At 43.5% G+C, this 18,466-nt stretch overlaps 1 non-coding gene across 1 annotated transcript; it reads right to left on the bottom strand.

Moving 5' to 3' along the window:
• Positions 1–313: 313 nt before the first annotated feature.
• Positions 314–417, bottom strand: LOC138737826 (U6 spliceosomal RNA). Its single transcript, XR_011341263.1, has one exon. It is a non-coding gene; the product is annotated as a U6 spliceosomal RNA (small nuclear RNA).
• Positions 418–18,466: the final 18,049 nt, after the last annotated feature.

Genomic DNA, 18,466 nt, shown 5'->3' with positions numbered 1-18,466 from the left:
GACTTGGTTTAATGGACCCAATGCAGGTAAGTGGGACTAGCATCTTGGTCACCGTGGATGAATTGGGACCTGCTCCATCGGGTTGTTCTTATGCAATCAGAGGACAATAAACTTGACATAACTTGACTGTATGATTTAATAATTCTCACTCCTGATCCACCCAATCTCTGGCAAACCAGAGATCTATTATCCTTCCTATAATGGTTCAAAATCTCCATTGGGCAAGAATCATTATCAATAGATTTAGATTCATCATCAACTGGATGGCGCTGCCAGAGGAGATCGTGGCATTAGATGCAATGACTAATTAAAACAAAATATGGAACACTTCACAAATTTGTGTGTCATCCTTGCACAGAGGCCATGCTAATCTTTTCTCTATCGTTCACACACTTCCACTAATCACAGAGCACCGATGGCTCAGGGATTACGTAAAGTGGTATGTAAGTGGAAAGAAAAAGGTTGAGAAACACTGAGGTTGAGGGAAGGTAAATAGAATGAAGAGGAGGTATGGAGGAGTGAGATAGAAGGTGGGAGGTGATAGAACCAGATAAACGGGGGGGGGGGTGATCGGTGATGGACAGATGGGGCTCGCTGGGGGAGGTGTGGGGAAAGGTAAAGACAAGTAGCTCCTCCATTTTATTGTTCAGGGGTTATTGACGATGGACAAGATGTCAACATGCAAAGCTGAGGACACTTCAAGAAGTCAGCAAGTTCTGGACCCATCCACCCAGCTTCCAAAAGTGAACATAAAAATAAGCATTTCTTCAGGGTAGGCATCTCTCGAAGAGAGATCCTCTCTTTGATAAAAAAATAGGCATTGAAAGGAGCAATGGCTTTGAAGCAATAGGGACATGCTCAAGCCTATTTTAATGTGCCCCAAAGTGCAGTGAAAAGGTTTGTCTTGTTCTCCTGGAGGTCCTGCCATGAATAATACAGCAGAATCAAATCCAGTCCCGAGAGTTGCACTTCAGTGAGAGAGGGATTAGTGTGAACAGAGTACGGGTGAGAGTATTTCAGGTTGGTAAGGTTCACTCAGGAGTCTGATAACGGCAGGAAAGAAACTGCCCTTGAATCTGGTGCTGCAGGATATCACACTTGTAAATCTTCTCCACACTGAGAGAAGGGAGTAGAGTGCATGGCTGAGGTGGAATGAGTTTTCTAATATTTTGGTTACTTTTCAAAGGAAATGTCCAACTTGCCATTCATTCATCTTAATAGATGTAACATTTTTATGCAATATTGTTGAAATTGCTGGGCGGCAGTGTGAAATTTGAGGAAGGTTCTCAAAGATTGCAAGGTGACTTAAACAGATTAGGAGAGAATGGCGGATGCAGTGTATTAAAAAATTACTGTAACGGCAGTGCTGCCACTGGTGAGGTCCCATAAAGTTGCCCCATACAGTTGTTAAATGGCCAGTTAGAGGAGCTGACGGTGCCTTTAAACGAAAATCCTGCAACCCTGGGTCTGTGCCTAAAATGCTTATGCCTATGTTCAGCAGCGGCCACGAGGACCAGCAGACCAGAGCAGGGCACCAGAAATGGAGAACAACCCCCATTAAGAAGGAGAAGCAGAGGAGATGACCCGATAGGACAGTAACCTTGGCAGTGGACCAGCAAGGGGCTCAGCAAACTGAAGGACAACACAGACTGTGCTGGAGAATGGCTCAAGGGAACCTGATGATGGAACCAGAATCCAAGAGGGTGGATGAGGGCAAGAAGGTCTCCGAAGTGCTCAATCGTGTTGGATGTCTGGATCTGGAGCTCGGGTTGCCGAAGGAGCGAACAGGGGTCTGCGTGGCTGTGGAAGTGCTGGAGCTGAAACTACAGACACTGAAGGGACTCTCTTTTGCTTCTCTTTCTCCCTCTTGCTGTAGAGGGAGCCAGGCAACATTCATAACGATTCTTTCTCTGTCTCACGGTAGAAGGTAATTTTGAGTGATATTACATATTAGAACCATGGAACCATAGAACAATTACAGCTCTGAAACAGGCCACCTCTGCCCCTTTAGTCTGTGCTGAACTATTTTTTGCTAGTCCCACTGACCTGCACCCTACCCATAGCCTTCCCATCCATGTACCTGTCAAAATTCTTCTTAAATGTTAAAATTGAGCCCACATTCACCTCTTCAGCTGGAAGATCGTTCCAGATTCCCTTCACTCTTTGTGTGAAGAAGTTCCCCCTAAACTTTTCCTCTTTCACTCTTAACCCACGTCCTCTGGATTGTATCCACCTACCCACAGTGGAAAAAGCGTATCTACATTTACCCCCTCATAATTTTTAAATGCCTCTATCATATCTCTTCTCATTCTTGTACGCTCCAGGAAATAAAGTCCTAATCTGTTTAACCTTTCCCTGTAACTCTGTTTCTGAAGTCCGGGCAACATCCTAGTAAATCTTCTCTGTACTCTTTCAATCTTATTGATATCTTTCCTGTAGTTTGGACCAAAACTGCACACAATACTCCAAACTTGGACTCACCAGTGTCTTATACAGCTTTACCATAGCATCCCAACTCCTGTACTCAATACTTTGATTTATGAAGGCTAACATTCTCTTTACAACCCTATCCAGCTATGTTGCCACTTTCAGGGAATTATTTATCTGTATTCCCAGGACCATCTGTTGTATCACACTCCTCAGTGCCTTACCATTTACCGTGTATGTCCTTTCTTGGTTTGTCCTTCCAAAATGCAACACCTCACACATGTCTGCATTCCATTCCATCTGCATATAGGGAGAAAGCAGGAATAGAGTACTGAAGACATGTAATTAGCCATTGAATGGTCTTCTCCTGCACCTGATTTTCCATGTTCCTAAAGATATCTGAGACTCTGGGCCAAGTCCCGAGTTATCCAAATCAGACTTCAGTCTCTTTACATTGTCTGTGATTAGGAGAACAGCAGCCAATTTCCGAGGACATATTGTTCAGGAAATGTCAATTGGAGATGAAAGTTTCAAGGCACACAAGGGAGAAAGGTTGGACATTGCCAGCAGTTGAAAGAAATGGTCATCCAGGAAAATTATCAGGAGGGAACTTGAAACTTCGACATTGGGGATGGCTGAAGGAACCGAGTATGTTTACAATGAGGAATCTAGGATTCATATTTCAATGTTGTTGAACTTGGGAACCTGTCCCAGCAGCTGTGCAAATAACATCACTTGGCATGGTGAATCAGAGAACATGAAGCCAGGAGCAGGCTCCAGCCAACTTCCTCTCATGAATGGAGAGCAGTGCCGGGCCAGGCAGCCTTTGTGCTTCTCCCTGCCCAGTGCTTTAATGGACACAGAAGCCTGACCAGGGCAGATGGGGGAACAGGAAACTCTATACCCCCCCCTGGTGCATTGGGTCTCACCTTTCAAACGGTTGCAACTCTGTGACCTGGCTTCTGACAGATTGACGGGCGTCAGTTCATGAAGACAGGAAATTAACCCATGCTTGGTTTGGGCCCAAGATTTCTTGTGTTTTATTCTTGCTTGGGAGTGGGGTGTAGAACATAGTGCAAAGCACAGCACATCACAGATCAAGCCCTTCGGCCCGCAGTCCAACGTGATTGGCTGAGTTGAAAGACAGCAGTCGCTGCACATATCCCTCTGTTTCTCTCTGTGGTAGGAAACAGTAGTGCAGGTGTGACCTCACTTGATAGACAGGTTAGCTCACCTCTGACCCTGTAACTCCTCCCCATAGGGTTCCCAATTAACCCTAGTTTCCTCCCTCCATACTAGCCTTGGATCCGGGCCAGCAGCATGTAGAGATGTGCTAGATGTTTCAGGGTATTAAAGCCTTTAATCTCTCGCTTTGAGTCTGCTTGTGGTTATTGATCAAGCCACAATTTAATATCCTGATTATTTGCTATGGACAAAGCAATCCGAGTGGAGAAGCTGACCCCAGGGATCTGGAGGCCTCCGTCGTTTGATATATGGCTGCCTTGCTTAAAAGCACCACGAGATCTCTGCAGATGAAGACAAATACGCTCTGCTCTTTTCGTTGGTGGCCACCGAGCTTACCAAATAATACAAGGCTGCGAAAAGTACGATGAGGGTCCTACTGCGGCAGCAATGAACTATGCACGTTATGCACTCTATGTATGTTCCCATGAACTCTACGTATGCTGGTCACTGGAGTCCCGGCCCCCAGTAAGTCCATTGACAATTTTATGAGGGGCATGAGGGAGCTGGGACAAGCCTGTGGGTGCATAGATGTGGCCTTGGCAGTCTATCAAGGGGAGCTCGTACATGTTGGGTTAGTGGCCAGCTTCCGCTCAAACTATATCCTCGAGCGACTCCTGGAGTGGGGCAATTGGACCCTACAGGAAGTCATGCAGGTGGCTTGATCACTTGAGACAGTCCAGAACAATGCTGTGAGTCACATGGTCACCAGGTGGGGAGCACAGGTGCTACCTTCTTGATCCTCAGGGACCCTGACTGCAGCTGCTGCCTCTGAGCACACGAGGTGCAACTACTGCTGCCAAACCAAGCACCCGAGGAAATACTGCCCGGCCTGTAGCACGAGCTATTTGAACTTCAGGAGGAAGGGGCACTACGCCAAAGTATGCCCTTTCTAAACCTCCCTCCAGTAGCACTGCATTGGGACCGTGACCCATATCGCCATCTTGGATTGACTCACTTCTTGCGTCTCTTCTGGCGGCTGACAACCAAATGGTGGGAATAGGAGGAAGACAACACAGGCTGATGTCTTAAGGACTTCACAGTGTACAATCCATGGGAGCGGCCATCTTCGGGATCTCCAGGGTGGCCATCTTGGCGGCAGCCGTCTCAACACTACAGCAGTAGTGATTCCAGCATTGAGCTAACTCTGACCTCCATCGTGCTGGACGAGAACAGGCCACACCAAATGCTGTGCTCTATGATGGACATAGAGGTAAATGGTCACACCATGGCTGCTTATTCGACACGGGGAGCACTGAAAGTTTTATACACCTGGGCACAGTCGAACGCTATTCCCTTACAGTGTCTCATGCAAAGTGCAAGGTAGCTCTAGCATCCGAATCCCATTCCATAGAAATCCGCAGGTGCTGCCCTGTGACACTAACCGTGAGGGGCATGAGGTACAAAAACTTAAAACTGCTCGTGATGTCCCACCTCTGCACGCCAGTCATACTGGGGCTGGATTTCCAGTGCCACCTTAAGACCGCGCTGATGCAGTTTGATGGGCCCCATCCTCCCCTCACGGTCAGAAAAAAATAATTCTTGGATGGCCCACCCACCTCTCTGAACGCAGCCAATCAGACATCGGAACACCATCTAGGGCACCTGACCTGCGGTCTGGCCACTCTCCAGGTCCCTGTGCTCCCTGTTCCAGAACCTCACCCCTGACTCCAAACCAGCACAAAAAATAGGTGATACAGCCCTGTGGACAGAGAGTTTGTAAAAGCTGAAATAGGGCAACTGCTAGCGGAGGGCATTGTAGAGCCCAGCAACAGGCCCTGGAGGGCACAAGTGGTTAAGAATGGGGAGTTACACCGGATAGTCATTGTTTACAGCCAGACCATCTACAGGTTCACCCTGTTCTGATGTTAGATCCAGGAGCTCCCTCAGCACTGTCCTGACTTGGACTAGTCTGCTCCCTCCAAACTGGAGCAAGGCAGACAGCAAAGGCTCATTTTGTCCATCAGTTGAACTTCCCAATGGTTTACAATAGACATATGTGCACCGCTACACAGGGTCACTTGACAACATGGCCGCATTAGTCAGTGTATGAGCCGATGGGAGTTAGATCATATCCCTTTTCATCACTTGTTCTTGGGGGTTGGGAAGCCATTGCTGTTGGGAAAATTTTGTCCATGTGGGCAGGACAATCCCAGTCACATTCTTCCCTCAGATTGCTCTGGCTTCCAGCCCAGTAAAATTCCAGCTGATGTTCCTACCTGTAACCCAAGGTACAATGTTGGTTATAGAGTGTAGGACATAGAACATAAAACAATTCTGCAGCACAGTACAGGCCCTTTGGCTCACACCATTGTGCTGACCTAATAACCTACCCTAACAACTGCCTAGAATTTTCCTACTGCATACCCTCCAATTTCCTCTCTTCCATGTACCCATTTATTAGTCTCTTAAATCATTCTATTGCACCTGCATTCATCTCCGTTCCATGCACCCACCACTCTCTGTGTGAAGAACTTACATCTTACATCACCTCTGTGCTTATTCCCTAGTGCCTTAAACTATGCCTCCTGCTAGCTATTTCAGCCCTGGGTAAAATCCCTCTGGCCATCCACATGATCAATGCCCCTTATCATCTTACGCACCTCTATCAGGTCACCCCTAGTCCTCCATTGGGCCAAGCTTCGTTCAGAGGCCTTCCCAGTCCGAATGCCCTCAGCTCTATTTTCCACTACTTTGAAGTTTGGACTGCTTTTTCTCTTTCAATATTGATTCAGATTAAAGCAACAGAAACATTAATTCAAGAGAGAGGAAAGTGGGCGTGAAAGGCCAATAGTATGAATAAGACTGAATGATAACGATTACATGCCCAGTTTCCATTTGAATCCAACACAGTATTTGTTGGATTGATGACATGTTTAGACTTTCAATGGCACTTTCAACTAAGCCTAATTTTTTTTAAACTAGGAAGAATGAAACTCTACCTGCCTCTATTTAAAAAAAAAAGCATTGTGAAAAGATTAAATTCCTGAACTTGCTGGAGGTGGCATTTATTCAGCTGTGGAAACAGAACAAAAATGTAAGCAAAATTTGAACTTCAAAAAAAATTTGTTATGTATTATCTGGTTTCTTGCCAGTCCAAGGCCTGTTAACCTGTCTTATTCGAATATGAATATGTTAAAGATTTCTTTGTATTGTTTACTGTCACGTGTGCCAAGATTCACTGAAAATCTTTGTTTTGTGTGCTATCAAGACAAGTCAACTCATACTTCAGCACATCAGGTAGTGCAAAACTGACATTGTGTGGTGTTACGAGGTAACAACCCCTTTAATTTTGTTTGGGATTAAAGGGATAGTAGCACTGTCCCAGCAACCGCAATGGAAAATTCACCAGACAATGGTAAATTCAAAATGATAGTTTTTTTATTAAACTATGAATAGCATAGCATTTCTTATTTAACCCTAAATTTAACCCCACTGTGCACAAATGTAAATATGTGTATGTGTAATAAAATCCCAAACTCTGAAAAGTGCATTTTTAAAACTTCAGCACCATTTTAGTCTTGCTTGAAGGTTTTAAATTTTCAGTTCAGAAATAATTATAAAGGGCTTTTAAACATCATATCTTCAGGCTTCTTTACTCACAAGTCTTTTAATTTGATGTCCTTGAGATGTATTCTTTAAGTAGAAGTGACCATCTTCTGAGCCACAAATGTACCTCCTGTGAGAAGGAGAATACAATTCCTGTCTTTCCAGGATCAAATCTTCTTTGAATGAAGACTTTGGAATCCGTTTTCCAAACGATGAGATTGTCCTCATTATCTTAAAGAGACAGTTGGAACTAGGTTTTTCTTTTGAAATCTACTTATTCTGTGTCCCCCCCTTTTCTTAGAAGTAACACCTATTCTGGTTACTGTAATTCAACCCTGGCTTCCACAAGGTTCCAACTCCTCTGTGTGTCTCGGGGGTTTGGACTTCTATAAACTGATCCAAAAATGTCTGAATTTGATAATATATTTCTGAAATCATGTGAGATTTACATCATCAACGAGGTCAGTCCCAATTCCTGGAAAACTTGTGATCAGTTATTGGAATTTTAAAGAGTTTCCAACCCCAGTTTCTTGTAAACCATGTGACCTTCTAACACTGGTTTGTAGATGTCACGACTCCAAAACATGACCTCACTTCTGTTTCAAGAAACCTAAGTATATCAGTCAAATGGCTCTGAGTTTCATTTCTCTTGTTCACGAGGCCTCTTGTTCAAAAGTGCATTTGTGAACCACACATGGTACTTGAGTTTCAATTAAGAACACTTCTGTTCCATTATGATATTGTTCTTCTTGACACTTTGACTCCAAGGTGACACTTCACTCTGAGTTCAATGATGTCTTTGCATCTGTGTGTAACCCTAATCCAAACCCCATACATTACCTAAGACACATTTTTGTAACTTAACCTGAACCTAGCATTAATATTAACACAGATCCATTACAGTGGGCATTGGCTGAGTTCCATTTTCATAATCTACGGAAGGAGGTAACAATTCAGGGACATTTAAAAAAAAATAAAAGTTTATTCAAACAAGAAGCAATGACAAAACACAAACATGTCTAAACGCGCTATTTACATTGTTGGAAATTCACGAGAAGTGGTAAAGTCGATACGGCTCCTCTGTTACATACAATTTATATTTTAATTAAAATCAGTTGTTGCTATCAATGATGCACTTGATACCCCGGGGCGGGGGTGTCCACCATTCCCGGAACCTGGACACTGTCCCCTCGGGTAACGCGTGCTCCCATCTTAATGACACACAGACCCAGACATAATCCTGAAGGTCTGGGACCCTTCAACAGATCAGGGTTCTGGAATTCAGACATTAACTCTTTTTCCTTCCATTGATACGGCCTGACCTGCCAAGTGTTCCCAGCATTTAACTGTTCTGAAATGATTTCCTTCTGATCAACTGACCAGTGGTGAGTTGGAAAGAGCCCCAGTGGCATGGCGAAGAGGTGTATGGGTATCTGCTGAAGGAACTTTGGGAAGAACTTATCGGAGATATATTTGAGTGGAAAAGAAGTAATTTCTCATCAGCTTCTAGAAAATAAATCTCATATTCCTTGCCCATAAATAAACTTATTTGTTTTCAGATCAGATCAAATACCAATGTCGTGTAATAAAATAGAAATGTAATATTACACAAAATTGCATTTGGTCTCTCATGAGGCTTCTCCAGACACAGAGATAAATCTCATACAAAGACTGGGTATCCCTGTCTAGTGTTTATCTGTGCAAAGTGAAGGGAGAAATGTTTAGGGGAGGCATCAGGGATGTTTTTTTTTTTACGCAGAGTGTTCTGGGTGCCTAGAATTCATTGCCAGGGGTGCTGGTGGAGGCTGGAACATTAGGGGCATTTTAGAATACTCAGGCATATGTATGAATGAGAAATAGAAGGTTATGAGTTGGGGAGGATTTAGAATTTATTTTCTGGTAGGTATATACAGTAAGGATTGGCATAACATCGTGGGCCAAAGGGCCTATACTATGCTGTATGTTCTATGTTCCATCTCAAGGGAGTGCTTTTTCAAAGTGAGAGATTATGAAAATCAAAGTTAATTTCCAGATATCTCTGGGAGTTCTGCGGCAAAGCTATGTGGCTGAAAGGTATTTTTTTGGAGGTACATATTCAAGCGTTGTGCGGCAGCTACAGGGATGGCAGTGAGTCATTCAGGCCAGGGAGCCATGTTGCTGTTGAGGCTCTTACCTTTCTCTCCATAGTGCAGACACCCAACACGACCACTGAAACCACTCATGGGGCTTCTTGGCAGGCAATGAATTGAATTGTTTATCATTACCTTTACATCAGCGTGATACTTCTATCTAGGTGCGCAAACCTAGCCTGGGTACAATAGAGGAAATCAAGAAAGTCACTTGCATAACCTGCTGAGTTTCTCCAGCATGCTTGTGTATTGTAACTGAGTACCATAGGTACAAAACAAGCAGGGTTACGGTAAGACAGAGAGAATGTTCAGATAAAGCAATGCATTGTTTTCACAAGGATAGGTCCATCGAATAGCCAATAGTAACAGTGGGGAGAAAGCAGCTCATTCTGGTGTCCCCCCTGCATGGGGGAGGAGATCTAGACCGCTCTCAAGTCGACCAGTCAAGAGTTGTGTGAGGCGTGGCTGCATGTCCTGGAGCCCTGTAGCTACAGCAAGAGGGTAGACTACCCAGCACACTGACTCTCAATGTGGATAAGACAAAGGATGTAATTGTGGACTTCAGGAGACACCCACCCTCCATTACACATCAAGAGAGAGTAGAGAGCATCCTGTTCCTTGGAGTCCACTTAACTAGTGACCTATCCTGGACACACAACATCTCCTCACTTGTCAGGCTAGTGCAACAGCGACTGCACTTCCTGAGAAGACTAAGGCGGGCAAGGCTACCAGCCACCATCCTGTCGACTTTCTACAAGAGCTCTATTGAGAGCGTCCTGGCTGGCTGCAACACAGCCAGTATGATTGCTAAAGAGCATTGGATCGGAGTTCAATCTACATAATCATAAAAATGGCAGAGAAAACACTCTCTCCCCCCCCCCCCACCCCACCCCACCCCCATCAGCCTGATCTACCTGGATCATTGTCTGAGGAAGACTCACGAAGTTGCTGAGGACCCCTTCCACCCCGCACACAGCATCTTCCAGCTATTCTCGTTGGGAAAGACATACAGGAGTATTAGAAGCAGCACCTCCAGGCTGAGAAGCAGCTTCTTCCCATGGGCAGTGTAAATGTTCAATGACTGATGAACTCCTTATACAAGTCCTCTGAGACTGCTATTATTTAACAATATTTATTTATTTAATTTCTGTAAATTGTTTGTAAATATGGATGCTATGTCTATAATGTATTTGCATTTTTTTTTACACCGAAGAATGCTGTTTCGTCCAGCCATACTTTACATTGCATGATAATAATAAACTTAATCTTGAACTTGAACCATTTGCTCTGGTCACTTCACAAGGAAGGCGCATCCATGACTTGGGATCGTGACAAGGGCAGAGCAGAAGCCATGCTTTGTGTCTGTCAATGGAAATATGTGCGTCTTTGGTGGATGGGCAGCGGGGGTGAGGAGGAGAAGCACGCATTTGTAGACTCCTTTCCAACGCTATCATCGTCCGAATTTCCTGGTGTTACATTTGTAGAAATGCTGCATTGGCTGGAAGCTGATCCACCGCATCTTGTGGCAATAAGATAAATGCAAGCATTACCTTACTCTAAAAAAAATGTTCCATGCCTAATAATTTCTGATGTTATTGAAAGACCACCTATATGTTTCTCTCCAGGTTTTCTCCCAGTATCTCCCTGCATGTTCAAGCTTTGGCATCATTTCGCTTTCGCTTATGACAAGCAGTGTGTTTGAAAAATAACCACCCAGATTAAAGTTCTGCTGGTTGTTTTGCGTTTTCTGCTGCACGCATATAAACAGGAGGAGTGAAGCTGCCGTAATCCTTCAGAATAAATTACAGCCCTCAAATAAAAAGTGAAACATGGCAAGCTTTCAAGTGGGAAATTTGTGTTAGTCATGCCCGTTACGTGCTGGGCTTAATAATTACACCTCCAAATGCCATTTAACAAAGTGTAGTGAGGAGTTGTGTCTCCAGTCAAACTTCCCATTGATCCTCATTTGGTTGGGTAGGGTGGCAGGGGGGGTGGTGGTGTTGATGTCAACAACAGGAAAAGCCTCTTGCCTGCTTCCAAAATACACAGTTTTGAATGTGTACAGACAATGCAGATCTGGTATTGCAGCACTGCATTAGAAAGCTGACTTGGAGAGTACCTGTATCCTGGAATGGGATTTGATCAGGTCCATCACTACCGATTAGGACTTCTAATTTAAATTTTAAATTTTAATTGTAATTGTAGATTCCAGCCATTTAAACCTGTGCCACTCAATTACGCCCCTATTAACCTCCAACCCGTATGTTTTGGGAGGATGGAGTACCCAGGGAAAATTCACGCAGGCATGGGGAGAACGTACAAACACCTTACAGACAGTGCCGAATTCGAACCTGGGTCGCTGGAGCTAAAAGTGTCGAGCTAACCACTACACGAACCAAGCTGCCACTACACTATCATCATCTGTCTCCCTGTGCATGTTTCAAACCAGTTCTCCAACTGCTTGGTTCAGTTAAGGAAGCAGATTGATATTTTGTAAAAGTTTCAAAGGGTAGGGGGTTTCCTCAGCTGGACCGGTCCATTGACTGTTCATTATTGCATCCAGACATTTGGATTCCTGCTTCCTTTTGAGCGAGACAGAAATCACAGGAAGATCGGGTTGGAAAGACAGCTTTTGGCATAAATTATAGGGATTGGGACATCATGTTAAAATTGTATAAGACATTGGTGAGGCCAAATAAGCAGTATTGTGTGAAGTTTTGGTCACCGAACTACAGGAAAGATATCAATAAGATTGAAAAAGTGGAAAGAAGATTTACTACGATGTTGCCTGGACTTCAGGAACTGGGTTACAGGGAAAGGTTAAACAGGTTAGGATTTATTCCCTGGAGAGTATGAGGAGAGATTCGATAGAGGCCTCCAAAATTATGACGGGTACAGATTGGGCAAATGCAAGCAGGATTTTTTTCACTGAGGTTAGGAGAGATACAAACCAGAGGACATGGGTTAAGAGTGAAAGATGAAATGTTTAAAGGGAACATTTGGGGGGACTTCTTCACCCAGAGAGAGGCGAGAGCTGCCAGTTGAAGTGATGAATACAGGCTCAATTTCAACATTTAAGAGAAATTTGGATAAGTACATGGATGGGCTGTGGTCTGGGTGCAAGTCAATGGAACTAGGCAGAATAGTTCAGTGCAGACTAGATGGGCCAAAGGGCCCATTTCTGTGCTTTTTTCAGAGCCGAACTGCCTTCACAGGTTGAAATAAATTCACCCAACATGAAATTAGAATGACAATTGTCCTCATTTCAGGTAACTCCCCCCCACCCTCTCTTACCATTTCTTCTTTACCTTCTCCCATTGACTTTTCTCTCCAACTCTCTCTCTCAAATTGTGTGCCACTCTTTCCTAGCCACAAGTGGTTGGAAGAATCCCTTGTCCCGGCATTATCAAGGACAGCGGCCTCCCAGACAGGAGCAGGACCTTGGGCTCAGTGATGTTCCCTTCCCTCCCTCCCTCCTCGGCACAGCAAAGTTCCCGAAGCCAACTCCGAACCCTCCCCTTGGCCTACTGCCGCAAACACACACACCGAACTCCCCGGTGTGCATGTGCAGCAGGCCTAGCAGGGGAGGATTTGGAGTTGTGACTCTGGTGTCGGGGTTGGGAGCTTCGATGACCGGAGAGACAGGAGCCCGCTGACTCACCAGTGAATGTAGCCCCAGCCAAAGAAGTCTCCCCGGGGATCAGTGGTATCGGAACGTACATGTTGGGGATTGGCTGTGGTTGGGAGGACTCCGTCATTGGCGGTGGCCTGCATTTTTTTTTGATAAGAATTAAACATTATTTTAATGCTTAAAATGCTTCCCCTTGTTGTTTGTTGTTGTTTAAACATTGATACAAATGATTTGCTGTTAATACTGGGCTGTTTTTTAAAAATGAACAGTTCTCCGAAAAAAAAAACATTTATCCGACATAGGCCTGGTCCCAACCATTCTGGATAATGAGAGTTGTACTGTGTTACCATCTCGAAATTCAGAAGAGTCAACTTAGCAGATTTATCACTGTGGATATTGATCAGACTCTTATTCTTCAAAAGTTGGTGTTCAATTGTATGTGTTGAAAGGAGATCAAATTTAGTTTGAAGTTCCACTTCTCCTCCACAAATTTCACAAAATCAATATTAGATAGTAAAGTCGAATTGAAATGCCAGAGTCTATTTATTTTAGGAAGGTCAGGAAAGATCATAGATAGTACAATAGGGGCATGATCAGTTATCAGTATACTCTTCTAATGGGATTAATTGATTATCAATAAGAAAATAATCAATCCTAGAACATGTGAAAAGAAAGAATACTCACTAGCTTATTATACGGAACTGGCAGAAACACCAGTTTGTATTGGCAAATTTTGGAAACGTGGATGAAACTCCCATGAATTTTGACATAATGGGCAATAGAACAGTGGAATGGAAAGGTGTTAAAACTGTACAAACCAGAAGTACAGGCCATGAAAGGAATACCGTGGTGTTATTGTGCATGGCCAACAGGACAAAGACCCATGGTAATCTTCAAACACAAAATTAAACCGAAATAAAATTCCCTGCAGGTATTTTTATACATTTTCATGAAAAAGGATGGATGAAAATTGTGTTAAACTATGGATAGACAATGTGAAGAACAAGCGGCCAAACAGTTTATGCAAGGAACAGAGTTTGCTGGTCTGCGATATGAGAAGACTAAAAGTAGATGAGCACTATATAATTCTTACATAGTGGATATCCCGGCTGGTTTGACGTCTCTATTGCAACCTCTCAATGTCTGCTTGAACAAGCCATTCAAAGACCACAGGTATGAGGAATGGAATACAGAATGGAGTGCAGAAAAATCATTTATCCAAATAAAATAAAAGAAAACACCTTACATCAGAAATACCATAACCTGATAGAAAGGATTGAATAAATGATGGGGACTTATTCACTATTGCAGGGTTGGGAGAAGATTGATCAAACACAGGATTAAACCAACATTTGAAATTTCCACCAAGCAAAAGAGGGTATGAATCTAGATCAGGTAAGGAAGATAACAAACATTCAAAAAGATCATATCACCCACATTAGGGGCATAAAAGTTAGCAAGCACCATCAATTTATTACACAATTTCCCTTAAACAATAATATAATGACCATTAGTATCTGATATTACCATTGTGATGAAGAAAAGGAATATTTTGGTTCATAAGAATTGAGACCCACACCCCTGGCTTTTATCTGTAAAGTGGAATGAAAATGCTGCCGCCTCCACCATGCCATGAGATGTGAACTATCAGAGCAATGAATATGGTTTCTTGTTAAAAAAAAAGAAATTGCTGTTTTAAGTTGTTTAAGATGAGAAAGGACTTTCCTTCTTTTAACAGGATGGTTTAAACCTTTAACATTCCAAAGTTTTAACACAATTTTAAAAGCTATCCATTATCTATGGTTAGAGAAGTAGGTTAAAAAACTCACATATTGTCAAAATTCTAGGTGCAGCCTTGAAAAGAGAACAGAACATACAACAGATATTAAAATTAAAAAACCATACAAGGTCAAATTTTGTGTAGTCTCCTAACACAATAATATCGTTGAAAAGACTGACTCCAACCCTCCCTCCCACCCAAAAACCAGACAGCTGCCAAAGACCCCAGCAGCAAGCTCATCAAAATAAAAAAATCTCATCCAAATAAAACCTTCCTGTCCCACATAATAACACCTTGGCTCCAATATTGACATTAAAACTGAACTCTAACTGCAAAAAACAACAAGTAACTTGGATAGGAATCCAATTTTATATTAAAAAAAACTACTTTTAGAATTTCTTATACAATTCTGAAAAATATATTACAAAATATAAATATAAACTGCTACTAATAAAAAATACCATATATTTTGGTGATTACATCAACTGTCAACCCATTTTTTAGCCTAATTTCAAGGGTTTTACAGTATATCCGGTGTATAAGTTGACTCTAATTTTCTGGCTTCCTGAGGCACTCCATTGACCAGCATACAAGTCAATCTCCAAAGCTCACAATGCCTGAGGTGGGCCATTGACCGACATATAAGTCGACTCCCAAGATCACGCGGATTGATCTGCTGGACATTAGCTGGAGGTGATTGCAATCATGGAGGGTCCATCGACATAACACAACTCGCAACAAAAATATGAAGCGAGCTTTAAATTGAAAGTGGTAGAAATGGCCAAGAAAACCAACAACTGAGCTGCTGTGAGAAAATTTAATGTACATAAGAAGTTGAGATTGGCGGAAGAAAGAAGAGACTTTAAAAGAAAAACAAAAAGGCAATGTTCATTGAGAAAAGGAATCACTCGTTGGCCAGAGTTAGAAAGTCACACTGTAGAATGGGTACATGAACAGAGATTGCTATATAGTCACCTGAAATAAAATAAGAACATTTGCACTGCAGTGGGCAAAGTCGCACCCAGACCTCAGTGACAATTTTGAGGCAGCAGTAGGCTGCTGTAATGGACAAGGCAGCACCCACCTCCTGGTGGCGTTGCTGCGCTCCTGTTTGGAGGACACACTACCTGCCAGTCAAGGTCAAAGATTCACCCTAAACCATCAAGGTGACCCTTGCAATTGGCCCACCTAAACCACCTGCCCAGACTCAGCTCTAACCTTCACCCAATTGGCCCAGGTGAATCGCTTCAGCTGACCCCTGCTGAGCCCTTGCACTTGGCTTCGAGCCATTGGCCACAGCAGCTAACAAGGCCCAGCCTGCCCTGAGTGATTGGCCCCTAGTGTTGCCTGCAGAACTATAAAGGGCCATGTTCCCCTTTGTTCTGCCTCTTTGGTCTCCTCGTGGTATATAAGTAGCACCTTTCACATTGGGTTGGGGTGAGTCTTGAGGTCAGGTAGCAAGAACCGTGACCATACTGGTCAAGGGGTGGAGGCACAGAGTATCACCTTGATCTTGACTGTTGAATGCATATGTTCATGTAATTTCCTCCAGTCTTCCGTTGGTTCTTCCCTTGTTATCCGAAGTGTATATTTACCCCTTGTGTATTGTGTATGTATGTGTGTATAGGTTTTCCTAGCATATTGACCCTGTTGTTCTGTTGCATCCCCAAAATAAACATGTGCTTTGTACCTCAACTTTGGTCTGGTTCTTAACCTCTGGGACCCAAACGAACTTGAACAACAGCTGGTGCAACCATTTCATGAACAGGAAAAATCTGGCATTTCAACAAAAAACAAAAATTGTTCAGAAACCGGCTTATTATACAGAATTGGCAGAAACATCAGTTTGTACTGGCAAATTTTGGAAACGTGGATGAAACCCCCATGAATTTTGACATGATGGGCAATAGAACAATGGAATGGAAAGGTATTAAAACTGTGCAAACCAGAAGTACGGGCCATGAAAGGAACAGGTTTACTGTGGTGTTATTGTGCATGGCCAACAGGACAAAGTTAAGACCCATGGTAATCTTCAAACACAAAATTAAACCGAAATAAAATTCCCTGCAGGTATTTTTATACATTTTCATGAAAAAGGATGGATGAAAATTGTGTAAGACTATGGATAGACAATGTGAAGAACAAGCGGCCAAGCAGTTTATGCAAGGAACGGAGTTTGCTGGTCTGCGATATGCTTTGTAGCCACTTAAGTGAGAAGACTAAAAGTAGATTAGCACTACATAATTCTTACATGGCAGATATCCCGGCTGGTTTGACGTCTCTATTGAAACCTCTCAATGTCTGCTTGAACAAGCCATTCAAAGACCACATGTACGAGGAATAGAATACAGAATGGAGTGCAGAAAAATTGTTTACCAAGGGTGGGCAATGTGTGCTGCATCATTTGACATGCTGGATAACTTCATGTTTAAGGCATGGGACAAAGTTAGAGACTGTGATAAAATCATTTAAAAAGTGTGAAGCCACGGAACGTGATTTTGTTATGGGACACTTAGGTACTTTCAAATTTCAGTACCCAGTTGCCCTCCTGGGACCCGAGTGCAATTACTGGGTTGTGGGTGTGGATGCACCTTTCAAATCACAGCCAGACCTACCTGATAAATCACCAACCCAGCAATTTAAGAGGGATCCTGCCTCCCGCACATGATGACACAGTGAGTGATGCGTCACGGACTTAATAGAAGAACTGGCCGTCAGTAGCCCTCCCACCTCACCATCAGATACCACCACTCCCATTAGTCGCCATTCCCATGAGTCACCCTCCCCCCCAGCAACTTGCCGTTATCACAAAAGGAGGGTGGAGAGTGGTTGCTCCAGTTTGTGGCAACAGCTCAATGTGGGAGTGTGAGAGCAATGGCCGTCTTATTTACCCATAAACCCCATGCTGTTGGAAGTGCTCTCAGGCAAGGAAGACGAGCATTGCTCCTGCACTCCCACATATTTTTAAATTTTAAAAAATTTTTCACACTATGAACCATACTGACCAAAATACATAGACATTTTTCTCTTGAATATATAGTGTCATTTTCTCCCCTTTTTCCCCCCTCCCTTCCCTCCCTCCCTCTCCCCCCTTCCCATTCATTCAAAGTTCAATCTATAAGATACATTAAACCCGCTAAACAATGTCGTCACCTAATAAAAATAAACAAGAAATTTGTGTCTTTTACTTTTATATACTGAGTCAGTTCATTTTGTTGTCTTCTCCTTCTGTCATTTTAGGTGGTGGAGGTCTGTGGTAGGATTTCTCTATTGTATTCCATACATGAAATACAATAGAGAAGTCCTGCACTCCCACATTGATCCGTCACTGCAAACTGGAGCTGTGCTCATGGGAGAGGCACATCATAGCTCCCCCCCACCCGATCATGGCAGCGACCACACTCCTCCCCGTTCATTGCAGTGGAACATTGTGTCCTCCCCCAAAAGCGGCAGTAATCACTCTCGTCCCCGATTGCGGCCCCCACCCCTGATCGCGGGAGCGGCATTTCAGCCAGGCTATCCCCTGTGTCACATACACGCAAGTGCTGATGCCGCCAGAGTAACCACGTCGGCCATTTCCCTTTTCAAACCACTGGAGCAGGATGCCTGGGTAAGTTTTACTGGGTTCCTTGACCACCTCTGAGATAGGTCAGGGACCCGAGTGGGTTCTGACCAAGTTGATGCAGTTGGACCCTTTCAAATTGCCAT

This window comes from Narcine bancroftii, chromosome 6 (genome assembly GCF_036971445.1).
Source record: "Narcine bancroftii isolate sNarBan1 chromosome 6, sNarBan1.hap1, whole genome shotgun sequence".
Classification (NCBI taxonomy): domain Eukaryota; kingdom Metazoa; phylum Chordata; class Chondrichthyes; order Torpediniformes; family Narcinidae; genus Narcine; species Narcine bancroftii.
This window is presented reverse-complemented; position numbering and strand designations above follow the sequence as displayed.